The sequence below is a fragment of the Lutjanus erythropterus genome, chromosome 14, assembly GCF_056507025.1.
Source record: "Lutjanus erythropterus isolate fLutEry1 chromosome 14, fLutEry1.hap2, whole genome shotgun sequence".
Taxonomy (NCBI): domain Eukaryota; kingdom Metazoa; phylum Chordata; class Actinopteri; order Lutjaniformes; family Lutjanidae; genus Lutjanus; species Lutjanus erythropterus.
Genome location: NC_139330.1, coordinates 13,554,242 through 13,568,707, shown reverse-complemented (window position 1 = coordinate 13,568,707; position 14,466 = coordinate 13,554,242). Strand labels below are relative to the sequence as shown.

At 39.7% G+C, this 14,466-nt stretch overlaps 1 protein-coding gene across 2 annotated transcripts in view; it reads right to left on the bottom strand.

The window, feature by feature from the left end:
- inpp5a (inositol polyphosphate-5-phosphatase A) overlaps positions 1 to 14,466 on the bottom strand; it is a 169,951-nt gene that overhangs the window by 78,390 nt on the left and 77,095 nt on the right. The window lies entirely within an intron of this gene.

The following is a 14,466-nucleotide window of genomic DNA, read 5'->3' as shown; positions in this document are numbered from 1 at the left end:
ATGTATGAAACTGATGTTGCTAAAACACAATTTTTGTTATTAAAAAAAAAAAGTTTTGTTGGCTATATATCAAAGGACAGAATAGTAGAATACAATAAAGCAACAGATTTAAACAGAATCCTGTAGAAGCTGAAATGTTATTGTGGCACTACAGGCCTCATTCAAGAACTTTTTCGTATTTCATTCTTAATTTTCTCCTACTTTGAGAAACCGATATCGCTGTGATTGGCCAATATCTTTGTTAATATTGGTCAACTGATTCATCTGTAGGACTCTACTGCTGAACTAACAAAAAAGCAATATGGAGATTTGGGCTCTGGGAAACTGCACTGGGGATTTTCAAAATGATCATTGATTTAATTGAAAAAATATTCACACTCAGTGCAGATTAACACAGTATGTGAGAGTAAGCCCTCAGAACTACGCTCACTGGCTGAAACAAAAATTATACTTGACCCCAAAGCCTGATTAACGATTGCAGGGAGTCTTCAACAACTATTATTGAAAATAAAAATAAAAAAATCAACAATGAAACCCTTCACTTTAATTCCAAATAACCACTGTCTCTCTCACTCAGTCAGTGGAGGCTGATCCCTCTGCAGGCCCTCAATGCCCGAGAGTAAAAGAAAAAAAAATTAATATGACATCAAACAAATCGGCATGAATCAATTTTCAAATAAATGATAAACAACTATGCTTAAGTGGCTATCCGTGTAATCGCAAAAATCTACTTAACCCTCAACCCTAATAAATATTTATTTGACATCGGGGTTCAGACCCTCGCAGCTGCTCTGCTCTCCCTCCTCTCCTCTCCTCTGCCTCCCCCTCCTGCACTCTTCATGAAGAAGCTATTATATTAGCAGGGCGCAATTAATCCATTTGTCTCCTTACATGACAGCCTCAAAATATTCATTAGGGCTGGACTGCGCTGACAGGCCATGCTTATCTTTTACCAGTAGCTTTACAATGGCCTGTGTCAAACGTATGTTTGTCACGTCCCTCTTTATTGATTAGCTGCCAGATTCACTTGAAATAATTAAAAGTATATTTTACATATTTATAAACCCCACTGCCACGGCGGCTACTTAATTTTCCATTAGTAAAATGCAGTCTATTAAGTGCACCATGAGGGCTGAGGGGGGAGGTAAGGGGAAATGAGTAATCACCATAATCGCAGACAGAAAGACAATAACCACGCCATAAAAGCTGGGGTTTTATGGCTCGTTCTGGCAATGCTATCTCTTATCACGAGTTGCATTGGCCCCGACGTTCACAGATAAGGGCACACTGACACAACGGCAGCTCAACCCGCTGTGCATGTGCATGTGCGTGTTCGTGTGTAGTTGACATTTCCAAAACCCCAGCAGATATGGGCTGAACAAGTCCCAATAGACTGGCTCGTGGAAAATAGAGACTTGAGAGCTGCAGTACATAGCCTGCATACTTTGCTCCTCTGAATGCTTTATCGATACCGAGGGCTGCAAAAATTAGTTCCGGCCGACGAAGAGAAGCAGGAATTCTGTGACCTCTGAATAGATTTTCTGCGTTTAATGTGAAAAATGAGCCATAAAGCAAACATAAAAGTAATAATTTTTCTTCAAGGTCTCACCTCCAATCTGCGCTAAGGGAGAGTGGCCAGTCCCAGGAGAGCTGACACATACACACTCCAGTGTCATCACAGTGTCACTGTACAGTACAGAGTAATGTTCTGCGCTCCCCCAGACACTAGCAAAGTGCAGGATTATGGGTTTGTCGAGCTTAGCGATGAGCATGTGTGTCCAATGAGGGTTTTAATAGGAAACTAGAATCACCTCTGTGTGTTTGTATGCCTCCGCCAACCAGTCAGGTTGCAGTTTACATCCAGACTCATGTAATATGTGCAGCGAATATCTTGAAAGAATTTAATAAAAAGCTATGAATTGTACTGAATGTTTTTTTCCCAGGAAAACGGAAGTTATCATGATACTGACATGTATAATTCCAGATAATAATTTCCAGTCAGAAACATACTGTTTTCACTTAAAGACTATTTTGAAGTGAACATTATAATGTGACAGTGCAGTGACCTTTGACCTTTTGGATATAAAATATCATCACTTCATCCTATTAGATATTTGTGTCACATTTTCTCATGATTAGCATGTAAATTCTTGAGTCATGACCAAAAATAAGTTTTGTGAAGTCCCAGTGACCTCTGACCTCGATGTTTTTTCAATTTATCCTTGAATCCGAATGAACGTCACAGCCACCTTGACCTTTGGCGACTAAAATCTAATCAGTTCATCCTTGAGTCAAAACGAAAAATTTGTGCCAAGTTTGAAGAAATTACATCAAGGTGTTCTTGAGATATCATGGTCACAAGAATGAGGCACTTTAAACAGGGAAGCTCAGTCAAAAGATGTTAACTGTGGTCGAAAATCATAGTTTTCATCAGGATATTAATCCTCTTTTTTTAACTGTGCTTAACTGTAACTTTGTACACATAATTTGTTGTACAAGATGTGGTTTCAAACGTGCACAGGTGCATATATGACTGTATATCTTTGATCAAAAGTGCAGATTTTAGATTACTGTTCATTGTGGTATCATAAATTATAACCTCCCCTGCAAACCATGGGATGACTGGTAATTCTCTGTAGAAGGAGGTAATGGTATTTTCTTGAGTGGTGCTGCCCCAGTTTACTCCCAGGTGCAGCTTTGACAGCCTTACAGCAAAATTATGGTTTGTTGCAACTTGTGTTGACAAACTGAGGGGTTCGACATGAGGCAACAGTTGACCCAGATTATCTAAACCACTTTATTTAGAGCACAAACTGAAATGTTGGTTACAATGCTTCACTGTGCAGACAGACTGTCTGCATATTAGAGCTGATCTGATTAGTCAGTGAACATAAAACATAAAGTAGCAACAATTTTGGGAATGGATTAATTGTTCAGTAATTTCTTTGGTAAAAATCCCCCAAATTCAATGGTTCCATTTCCGTGTATGCAAATATTTGCTGGTTTTCTTAGTCAACTACGAAGCCAAATTGAACATCTCTTAGTTTTGGACTGACAAAACAAGAAATTTGAAAATTATTTATCTACAAAATAATCAGCAGCTTAATCAATAAAGAAAATAACTATTAGGTGTAGTCCTAATGTGCATACAAGTACGCTAGGATGTATGTTGAAACAAGAAGTCAGCATGTAATTTTTTTCTATATTTTCTTGTTTCTTTACTCCTCTATGACAGTAAACTGAATGTCTTTGGGTTGTGGACAAAACAAGACATTTGAGGACGTCATCTTGGGTTTTTGGAAACACTGACCTACATTTGCCACAATTTTCTGACATTTTTTGGACTTTTTTTGACTAATCAATTAATCGAGAAAATAATCAACAGATTAATCGACAATGAAAACAATCATTAGTTGCAGCCCACACAATTTCCCAGAGTCCAAAGCGCTGTCTTCAAATTGCTTCAGGTGTCCAACAAACAGTCCAAAACCCAAAGACTCTTCATTTACTATCATAAATGACAAAGAAAAGCAGGAAATCCTTCAAATCAAGAAGCTGGAACTGGCAAATGTTTGGCATTTTTTGCCTGAAAAATGAATTAAAAAATTAACCAATTATCAACATAGTTATCAACAAATTACAGGCTTGTTACAGCCACCTCAGAGAAACGTCTCCTCTGGGTTTTCTGTGGCGTTTTACCCACTGGACAGCAGAGACAAAATGGGCTGTTTTGCAGTTTATATCCCATTGCTCAGAAATCCCTGGGGTCCCCCTCATCTGTCAAATCGCGAGTGATGCCACACTTCCACACAGAAACATGGCTACAAAAAACAACTGTACACACACATACACACACGGTCTTATCGGAAAGGTCAATCAGATATGCTGTCATGAAGAAATGGTGTTGCAATATATCAGAAACACATGCTATGTCAAAACAGCTTAGAGGAGGAGGCAGAGACATAAGCTCTGACTAATAGGTGCATAATATCCTCATTAGTCACTGAGGACCAGCATGGATACATTCTAAACATACTCCAGATCACAGTGTAAAGGCTGAATCCTCCAGCAGACAACACAACAGCATGCTATGTGCTCTGACAGCTGTTGAATGCAAGAATCCACATATCTATTTCAAGATCAGCCCTTTATGTCCCAGCAAGGGACCCATTGATATGCAGGGTCTGGGGCTAAAAGAGCACCTTCACAGGAGCCTCTCTGCACAAATCTCCAATACTGCACAAACAGCCTGTTTGTCATCCCCCGGCAAGGAAAACACCCCGGCACAAAAGTGAGCAGCATCAATAGAGATGGCTTGCTTTTACAGCCCGGAGATACAGATGGAGAAGCCTTAGTATTTTCTACCCCTCCTGAGCCCACCGCCCACCCCGGGCTGCCATATGTGTTTGCCAAGGCCCTCTCCCAGTGCCATTGATTGAGTATTCAGAGTATTGAGCCACAGTGTCTATTATTCATCGGCTGCCTGGAAGGCCTGACTGGATACACAGACAAAACTCTCATTAAAACTTCCTCTGTCACTTCCTGTGATTTGAAAGCGGCCTGAGTGTTGGAGCCATCCGTCACGTCCTGAAGGAGCCCTTGTCTCTGGGGTGTGTGTTTGTGTGTGTGTGATGGGGGGCTATAGGTAAGGGACAGAGGGAAGGAATTAGACTGTGCAAAGATATACTAAAAGGAAACAGGTTAACATAAATTTACTTATTTATTTCACAGTAATTAAGATTTAAGTTAAGCTTACTCTCTTTAATGCTCTTCCACTGTCCCCATGAGGGATCATGAGCAAACCTAGGAAGAAAATTGGTTTACACGGCAAAGCAGGTCTAGTATTGATCCCTCACAATTAAAACAGGAAGAGCAGATCCAGACCACCTGAACCTCATTTTGCTTGGTACTGTGGCTACAGTGGATAATACAGAGCTGCAGCATCAAAATATGCTCAGATGAGCCATTTTATACTAAAATACTGCAATAATTTTCATCTGTATCATATGTTAACAACACCAACAATACTAACAGACCTGTTTTCAGACCTGTAGCTCATTTGTTTTGCTGCGATTCAGGGACTGATTTGATGCAATTTCTGCATTTGCCCCTTGGTTTGTTTGTGTTTTCACAGCAACGTTCAAGAGCTGCCAAAAAGTCGCAAACAAATGTCATGCGTGAAATTTGCCTCAAAACCCTGCCACTTCTTCCTTTTTGTTCTTCTTCATTATGGCACACGAGCAGTGTGTAATTGTTTTAACTGTGTTTATGTGGTTTATATACCAGTGTTCATTAAAGGAATAAGATATCCAGTTCCAGAGGGAATCTTGTTTACACTAGTAAACAACGTCCTGATGCATCTTATTAGAAAGATCTCCGCCTGACAAAGAGATGATCCAATAACATTCTTCCTTCCAAATACCGATTTTGAATTATTATTTACAGCTAACGTAATTACGTAGTATGAGATCAGTGCATAGACACTGATACTCGCCGATATCAATACCAGTATTTTGGGCGTTATCAGAGGTACTGACCTGATGATGAACAGAGTGAGATGAAAAGTCAAGCGATTACCAAAAGTTCACAAGGACTGTGAAAATCTGCATCTAAACACATCAAACAGTTTAGAGGAAAATCCATGGGTCACCAAAGTCACTTGTATGCATGTTTCAGGGCCCATGAATGCCTGTAGAGATAATTCACTAAATAAGGGAACATTCTGACTTGCTGGATGAGGAGTTGAGTGATCACCAGATATAATAGGATTCGTCCTCTGGAGAACATGAATATCTGTACAGAATTTCAATTTCAATTTCATTTCACCGACTGACTGTCCAACATTACCATCCCTTGATCCACAATCAGAAACTACCATATTTTTTACAATTCCCAAAACCAACCTCGATCCATTCATCCATTTATTGATCATCTATTTAAAGTAAACCCCCTCTGCTGTAGGGATCAGTTATGATACCTGTATTTTAGCTCTGTAGACTCCTAAGGCTTTTGGCAGAGTGTTTCCGGGCTTCCACTTCATTATTCTAAAATCTCCCAGAATGCAGAGCGACATGCGCTCATGATTGATCTCAAAACCACTGATTTTATTTTCTTTTGAGGAAAATATTATGGATGGGTCTAAACAAGGCATAATTGGCCAAACCCACGGCAGCGCCTGACCTGCCAACAATCCAGACCCACTCCCAAGGTTGGCTGCCTCCCTGGGAAATATTGTGCATTAATTTCATTTAGTCTCCCCTCCAACATTCAATGGTAGAAGTTAATTAAATTGCTTGTCCATTGTGTTCATCCACTTACAAAGTTAATGATATTGTGCCGGGGAATTAAAGAGCGTTTTATAAAGCGCACGGGATGGGAGCTGGCAGGCACTACATTGCCCAGTTGAACCCTGTCAGTCGGCGGGCTTCTGGACCCCCTAATTAGCGGTGAAATGGATGCTTCCATCTGCCAATTTCCTGCCACGCTCATCAGTCGTGCAGTCGCTCCTCTAACCTGCCCGGCAGAGGGGTCTAAAGCAATAAAACCATCACAGCAATGACATTCAGCAAAAAAAAGAAAAGTGAATACGCGTATACATGATATGACTCAGACTTTAAAAGAGCTTCTTTATAATGCCTGGGCTTTTTTTTTTCCTCAAGACCACATCATTGGCTTCTTCAGCATAATCCAGATGGAAGAGTTTGATAACTTTGTTAAAAATGTTCGATACGCACAGTAATAGCACCTTGTTTCTTTTTTTAGAGAGGCTTGTTTGAATAAATGTCTTCTGATAAAGCAATAAGAAAGAAATGTGGTGCTGCACATTTTGATGTAATACATGCTGTAAGGTACAGAACTCATAGTCTTAATTAAAGGAAAACCATCTAAATTCAATTCAGGTCAATGCATCATTTCTGCACGGTTCCCAATTTCCAGTAAGGTAGCCGTGCCCTGTTCGCTACCAAGAATGATTAATGCTCATATATATTCCAGCTGCGTATTTACTAATACCATGTTGCTACTTCAGCAGCTTTTAACGAGGACATAAAAACAGAGGATCAAAGTAAATGGGATTACACCTGTGGGGCCTGTGCTGCTGTTGACCTCTTAAGGAGACTGGGCAAAATGTCCTTTGCATGGCAGAGCAGTCTGTAAATTCATAGTGAAAAATGAATTAAACGAAGCCATGGTGAGGGCGTTTCACTTACACATGAAGTCAAGGCTCCAAAGCAGAAATCAGATGAAACCAGTGGTGATGCAGTTTAGCCAACTTAGGATAACACTCCCTCTGGTGTCAATCTATCATCACTTAACAATAAGTAAATGCTCAACAAAGATTCACTTGAATATTTTCTTTATGTGTGTAAATGATGTGATTGAACCTGATTTTAGCCCAAATCTAAAGAGGCACCCAGCCAATTTTTAGTTTACTCGTCACAAAAAGTACCAACCAGCTGGTAAAAACAGTTGTAGGGTTATCTGTGCCTGGGTGTGACTTAATAAAATATATAAAATAATGCCTGTATTACAAACTGGAGGTATACTGCTTGAAAGAAATGGGCAGCAAGGATCTAAAGACAGTATTATACTCAGTATATCTGTGCAAAATGATTTTCAGTGTATACTAACAGTTAAGTTGCATTAAAAATGTATTCTGATAGTTGCTAATTACCTGCTAAAAATGTAGCCAGTAACCCAATCCAAGCATCACAATATTAAAGTAATGTAACTTGATTACTTTCCATTACTTTTGGATTACCTCAGTACCAAATACGGTTAAACTGATTGGGCTAATATAATGATTTATGTTCATAGCAGGTTTATTGTTTGTTTGTCCACTGATTCCTTCCTTTGTTATGTGTAAAGGCACGTTTAGATCAATAGCGCTCATTACACACAGTTAAATGTGCGTGTTGTGGCTTGTGTTTTTACCCACACACATCCTGGTCACCAGCATCACCACCTACAGTCCCAAAATATTTTTTCAGTAGCAGTGACAGGTTAGCAAGCTAACTGGATTTCTATAATGTTAGCAATTGGTCCTATTGGTAACATTAAATGTTTATCAAATTAGGATGGTGATGGAATTTTCACGGCTGAAGGCAGAGCCATCACTTTACAGTGACGTTCCTCTTTTCTGATTTCTAACCAGAGAAAGTAGTCTTTACCAAGAGGACATGATAATGGACTGACTGTAATGTTAGCTGGTTTCACTGAGACCAGAGTGGTGTAGTGTGGAGATGTAGTAAATTCTTCACATACATTTTTACATCATAATCTGCTAAATAATCCCCATAATAGAACTGTAATCTGATTACTGTAACCATGTTACGTGTAATCTGTTACTCCCCAAGCCTGCCTACAATATTCATACTGATGAGTTAATTCACTTATTATATTTTTCCCAATTATAAAACAATCAAATTTTAATTTGTTTAACAAATGTTTTTACACTCTGCATTATCTAAATATGACTTAAATTAATAGTTTTCTTTTATCTTTTATCTGCTTCCCTGTCTTACCTTTCATTTTGTTAAAACGGGTTCACGCTATACATTTAAAGGCCGTGACTGGTGAGAGGTCATTTGAAAGTTTAGAGACTACAATTTCAAGACATCTAAAACACTTTCACGTGGTGACTGGTTGTAGAAACATAACACCAGTGACGTGGAACTGAGGTCAGTCTATCTTATTCTAAGCTTTTCTTAGTCTACATAAAGTTCTGGTAATAGAAAATGCTCCCTACAAGAAAAGGTACTGAAAACAAACGCTGGTATGTTTATTTGGTCTACAGTTTAAAACATCTTTCACAGGCTGCAGTTTGTTGATGTGATCTCATTTTAATATAGAGATACTTAATATAATGTCAAAGGCTCAAGAGGTCGATAGCGTCTTGTATGCATATTATACATAAACAGGTGTATATATATGATCTCCTGTGTTAAAAACAGTGTTTTAACCTAATTAAAGAGACATGTCAGAGACTACTCTATGTCTCATGCTCTGGTGAATTGCTGTTGACTAAAGCAGTTTAGCAAAGCAAGCAGTGCTTTTTTAAGGTCACCCAACCCCATGATTTACACACAGATATGTTAAGATTGTTCTGTAACTTCGTAATAAAGCTTAGGTCAAAACACTGAACTGCACAATTTAATCATGACACAGCCACAAGCAATACCAAAAGGACGTCAGGATATAACATTCATCCAATGACAAACAGTGAGAGCAATATGTGGGAGAAAAGGGAAATTTTACTATGTCTGTCCCCACTAACAAGGTCAACTTCTCAACCTTAAGTGCATCAGACATCTGCAATCGGGCATGAAAAGACCTTTCTTCTTTCTTCACAGGAAAATAATCTTTTAAAAGCGATCTTCAAATAAACCGTTGATCTTAGAGGCCAGCATGGTAAATGGCCACTTTCTTTAAATAACTACGCTGTCCGGGCTTGACAAAATCATCGTTTTAAAAGGGGATATGAAGATGATGAATATTTGCCTTATTAGATTGTACCCAAAGATGAAAAATCAAAGTCTGAACAATTGAGGTATCCATTAGTAATTAAAGTGACATTACCTCCTCTCTATTTTCTCAGGCCACTGCTTGGTTGCCAGAGCCATTATTCAATTGTTTCGGATGCTGGGGGATAAAATGCCTTTAATATACTTACGCTCATTAATGTAAATCATATTTGGCTATGGATGTCCAATAATCAAAAAGAATATTTCAACTTGTAATTCGCCGTCTGTAAAAGTATTCCCATTAGGGGAAGAGGCCCATGCAAATGACAGGTCTTTGAGCTCATTGATTTTTTTTTTTCTTTTTTCATCTCTGTATTTTGGAAAGGCTGCTAATGTTGTCATGGACTGTTCATCAATCTATATTATTATCTGATTTAATATTACGCCTATTCATGTGGCCTCATTTGTGAGAGAATTGATTGAATTAGGATCATACAGGCTGTAGGGAGAATGGAAGCAATATAATTTTAACTGATAGCTGTGGGTGAATGAAGACCGTAAAGAAGTTTAAAAAGTTTTTTTTATAGTGGCTGAAAGCGCAACTTGTTTACTTGCCTATAATGATCACCTTTTTTTTCTTTTTTTTTTAGTTTAAAGGGACAGTTTGGGTTATTTGATGTAGGGTTTTATGAGGTACAATAGTCAGTGTATTAACTACAGTAGATGGTGGTCAGCATGCCTCCAGTTTGGAGAAGAAGAAAGGGGCCAGCATGGAGGCTATGAATATTTTCACCACTTGACTTTGCTATAAAACAGCCTTTTTGGAAAAGAATTCGCCATTATGCCAAACCAACCAAACTCCATCTTCAAAATCAGTAAATTTACCTCACAGAACATGAGAGTTGCTGGCCGACTGCTGCCTCTCTGTTGGTTTGTTTGGGTCACTGTGTGACCACAGTGCTTTAAAAGCATAGTTCTTATTCACCAAGTCACACAATAACAGCAAGCATACAAATAATCGATCAAAGCAGCAACCAGTAACTCCCGTGTTCTGCAAGGCAAAATTACTCATTTTGCCAGTGGACTCTGGTTGGTTTGAAGAGAATGATATTAGGCTTATATAACAACAGTGATGCCTTTTTTTCTTGCTGACCCTGTTCATAGCAGTTTATTGCAAAGCTTCTGTGCTTTTACTTCTCTCCGCTTCTCCAAACTGGGGGCATCATCTACTTTAGGCTATACACAGACTATAAGCACCTCATACAACTCCGCTTCAAATAATCCAGACTATCCCTTTAAACATTTTACTGTATTGGTAGAGGTGAAGCGTATGTGACTGTGCGCATGTGACCAGTGACATGAGCAAGTTTCGATGTGAAATAATCAGTATTGAGCAAACTCAGCTCTCCCTAAGGATGCTGGGAAAGCTGTCAGAGCTGTGATGTCAGCTGGAAAAGTAATCAGTCAGCTTCTGTCCAGAGGCAGCTTTGATTCTGTCCCTGTCCCACGCTGCCTGTGGCTCGCTCATGTGGCCTTGTAATGACAAAGTGGCATCCTTGGCTGCCCAATGAGATACAGCTCTATTGCTGAGTCCCATAATGAAATATATTAGTTTGCTGCATCTTAGTGGCATTACTTTGTCACTTGTGAGAAGAATTTATCAGGAAGGTCCTCATTTCTCTGTATCAAGAGCCCTTCCTCCTCCCTTAGTACAAACACAACTCTTCCTAAATGAAGGCAACATCGTCTAGATCACGAGCCATCTCGTGAAACATCTATAAAATATGATAGCTTCCACGGTGCAGGGACAATCGATGGCAGTCTACAGTATCTCCTCAGGCCCAGAGGCTCGACAGCGCTCCTCTGAAGATCAAGCCAAGAAGTCACCCCCATCAGGGTAGAGGGTTCAGTTTTGAGGTCGCCTTCGGAAAAATTATTTTTCCCCCTAGATGTATAAAAAAAATAAGCAGCTTTCTGTCTGTGTTCTGTCTGGGTATGAGCAGAGGCGTTCTCTGAGCACAACAGTGACCACAGGACCGTGAAGCTTTAGAGGAGTCTGCAAAAACACACGCAGCGGCTCGTCTCAGGCTAAGACGCCCGTCCGGTGGCTCTTTGTGGCCTTCTTTGTCTTTATGTAAAAACCAATGCTCGCCAATGATGTGTTATGTAAAATTCCCAGAGGCTTGATTTAAATGGTTGGATATCCTCCATGCTAGCTTAGTTATACTCCAGTGCATCGCCCCTAAGAGCACATGGACGCTGCATGAAAAGCAAATGTAAATGCAGCCTCAGCTTCTTAGATAACAAGAAATTATGTCATGGGTTTTTTTCCTCTTATTGTATTATTATAATAATAAATAAAAAAGAGCGAACAACGGAGGACTTTTCCTGCGCAGATGTTTCTTTTTATCCGTACAATCACAGCATCCGGCCGTTCCCGTGGCCCCTCTTAAAAGACAGCTTTAAGATGTGAGCGAGCAGAGGTCCTGTGCCAGGGGCAAGAGTGGCAGCAAACCCACGTCTGCTCTCCTGTAAAATATCACACCCACAGAAATGTGGGAAGAAAAGAGGATTTGGAGGGGCCCTTGCAGGTCTGCAATAAGGCTCCTGGGTCGCCCCTTTGAGTGCTCGACAGATGACCAGGTGGTACTGTATTGTGTATCATTAGGTCACGTGTCAGTAGAGAAGAATACGCAATGTACAGTGCATCTGTTACATCTGAGAACTCAGTACTACATGATTCTGATCATGACGATTTAACAGAGCAGTAGCTGTGCACAAACAAGGGCTAAAAAAAATAAACAACCAGGCTTTCTTTCCCTTTTCACCTGTAAATATTGTTTAGTTCAGATGTAGGTGAAGTACATAATGACACCAAACCGATCTGCATCTATGGGAAACAGTAAAGTGCTATTTCATACAGCTTCTACTGAACAGATGTTTATTGAATATGTAAAACTCCTCACCAGCAAAACTTAAAATGGATCATAAATGGAATCATTTCAAACCGAAACTGAAACAGTTTTTAAGCTTGATCAGTTGTAGATGATCCCTTGTTTGTAAGCTTTAGTAAATAGCATTTTTGTCGTATTACTGTTTGGAACTATGGCTTGTTATTGTCATATGAATACAGAAAAAACAAACAAAAAGGTGACTAGATGCACTAACAGCCTCTGGCCCTCATTTATACTCAACAAAAATGTAATGCTCACAAATGGCTAATTTCTCTCATATTTTGTTCAAAAGTCCAAATACTTGATTAATTTGAAAACCGGTTAGTAATCAATTAATCGTTGCAGCTCTATGAATGGTGTTTTGTTTCCGAACAAATCTTGCTAACCTGATTTACAGTCTTATTAGCATCAGAGTAGGTTTTTTGTTAACTATTCCCACATGTCTCTTATCATTACAGGAAAAGTACAGATGGAAGCAATAACAAATTATGGCCCCATTCCAACAATTAATGCAACACAGTGCAGCTAATTAATTGATTAGCTGCACATCTGTTTGACAAGTTTAAAGTTTTACTGCATATTTGTCCCTCAACTAGTTTAACTACTCTAGGTTTGCCCCCTGATGTGGGAATCCCTGCTTAAGACAGTCAAACAGCTGTTCCATCAGAAATAAAGCTACATCAGCTGAAAGTCCTCTATTAGATCCTCGATATCAACAATTATCCATAGACAGAAAGATTCAGTTCTCTGAGGCTCAGCACACTAAGAAATGCTTCATTTCCAATTGGCCAAAGAGCGCTTTGAAATGTGTTTTTTTTCCCTTTTCAGAAATGTAATTAGGCAGTTAAAATTAAGAGCCCAATTTTAACTGAAAGGGGCATAACATCCAATCTAATTAGAGGGCTCTTTAATGAGTTGGTAATTAGCTACAGCATGGTGCACACAGGGTGCCATTGTGGCCTGAACTTGTGCAGGGACCCTGCTGACTGGGGCACCCTTTGTGTTAGATTGGTTCCCACTTGGGAGGCATTACTCACTGAAATATGGTTATGCTTTGCTTATGAGACACCACTTGGATATGTTCTGGAGTCAAGTTTCATGAACTGCGAGTGTTTCTCTGGCATTAATATGCTGCCAACACGAGAAACATAAGGTCATACAACACAAAACAAGGGCCACGAACCCAACCAATGTCGGGATGAGTGAGTGAAGTCAATATGTGGGCCTGTATATTTATTTGGTCAATCATAGGAGATGCATTTTGGCTTGCATGACACACCACAGAGACAATACATCATAAGCTATTGCACGATCCGCCCTCAAACAAACCCAGAGTAAGTTTCATCAGGCAGACTCTGAATGTCCCGTAGCAGCGTGCTGCCTTTCCGTTTGCCCAGCACCGCCCCTCATCTGCTGCAGCCCGTCTACCTCTGACCTCCAGAACCTTACAGCGACTGCATTAATTTTCCGAACAAAAATCAATCGGCCGAGGAATGGGACAAGGAGGAAGGCCCTCGTTATTACACGGGGCAGGACACACCCTCTGACTGGGAGTGTACGGCTGTTTTTATAGGTAATAGTTTAACAGGGGGTGGAGGCTAGGGGACAAAGGGATTGCTCATTTCCCCTGACCCCACAGATGAGTCATTCCAAATAAACTTATACATTTAATATCATTAGAAAATGAAGCCTTAAGACAATTTTGGGGTTATTTGATGTGAATTTGTTCTGTGTTAATCACAAGGGGGGAAGCATATGAGACTAATTTGTTTGAAAAGATGGCACTGGAGTGTTGATGTTTGAGAAAGAATATAATGCATTCAGTCAAGGGCAAGAGAGGGCATATGACTGCAAATTCCAAACTGTGTGGCTGTTTCATTTTTGTTTGTCTATTTATATGCTGGCTAGCCAAACAGGCTCGCAAACATTCCCCAAAATCAGATTAGGAAGTTATGAGGCCTATAATTAACCGGCTGTTTCACTCAGGAGCTTTGGCTTCCTATTTCCTAATGAGGAGCGAGTGAAAAATGATTTAATAATGCAACAAATGT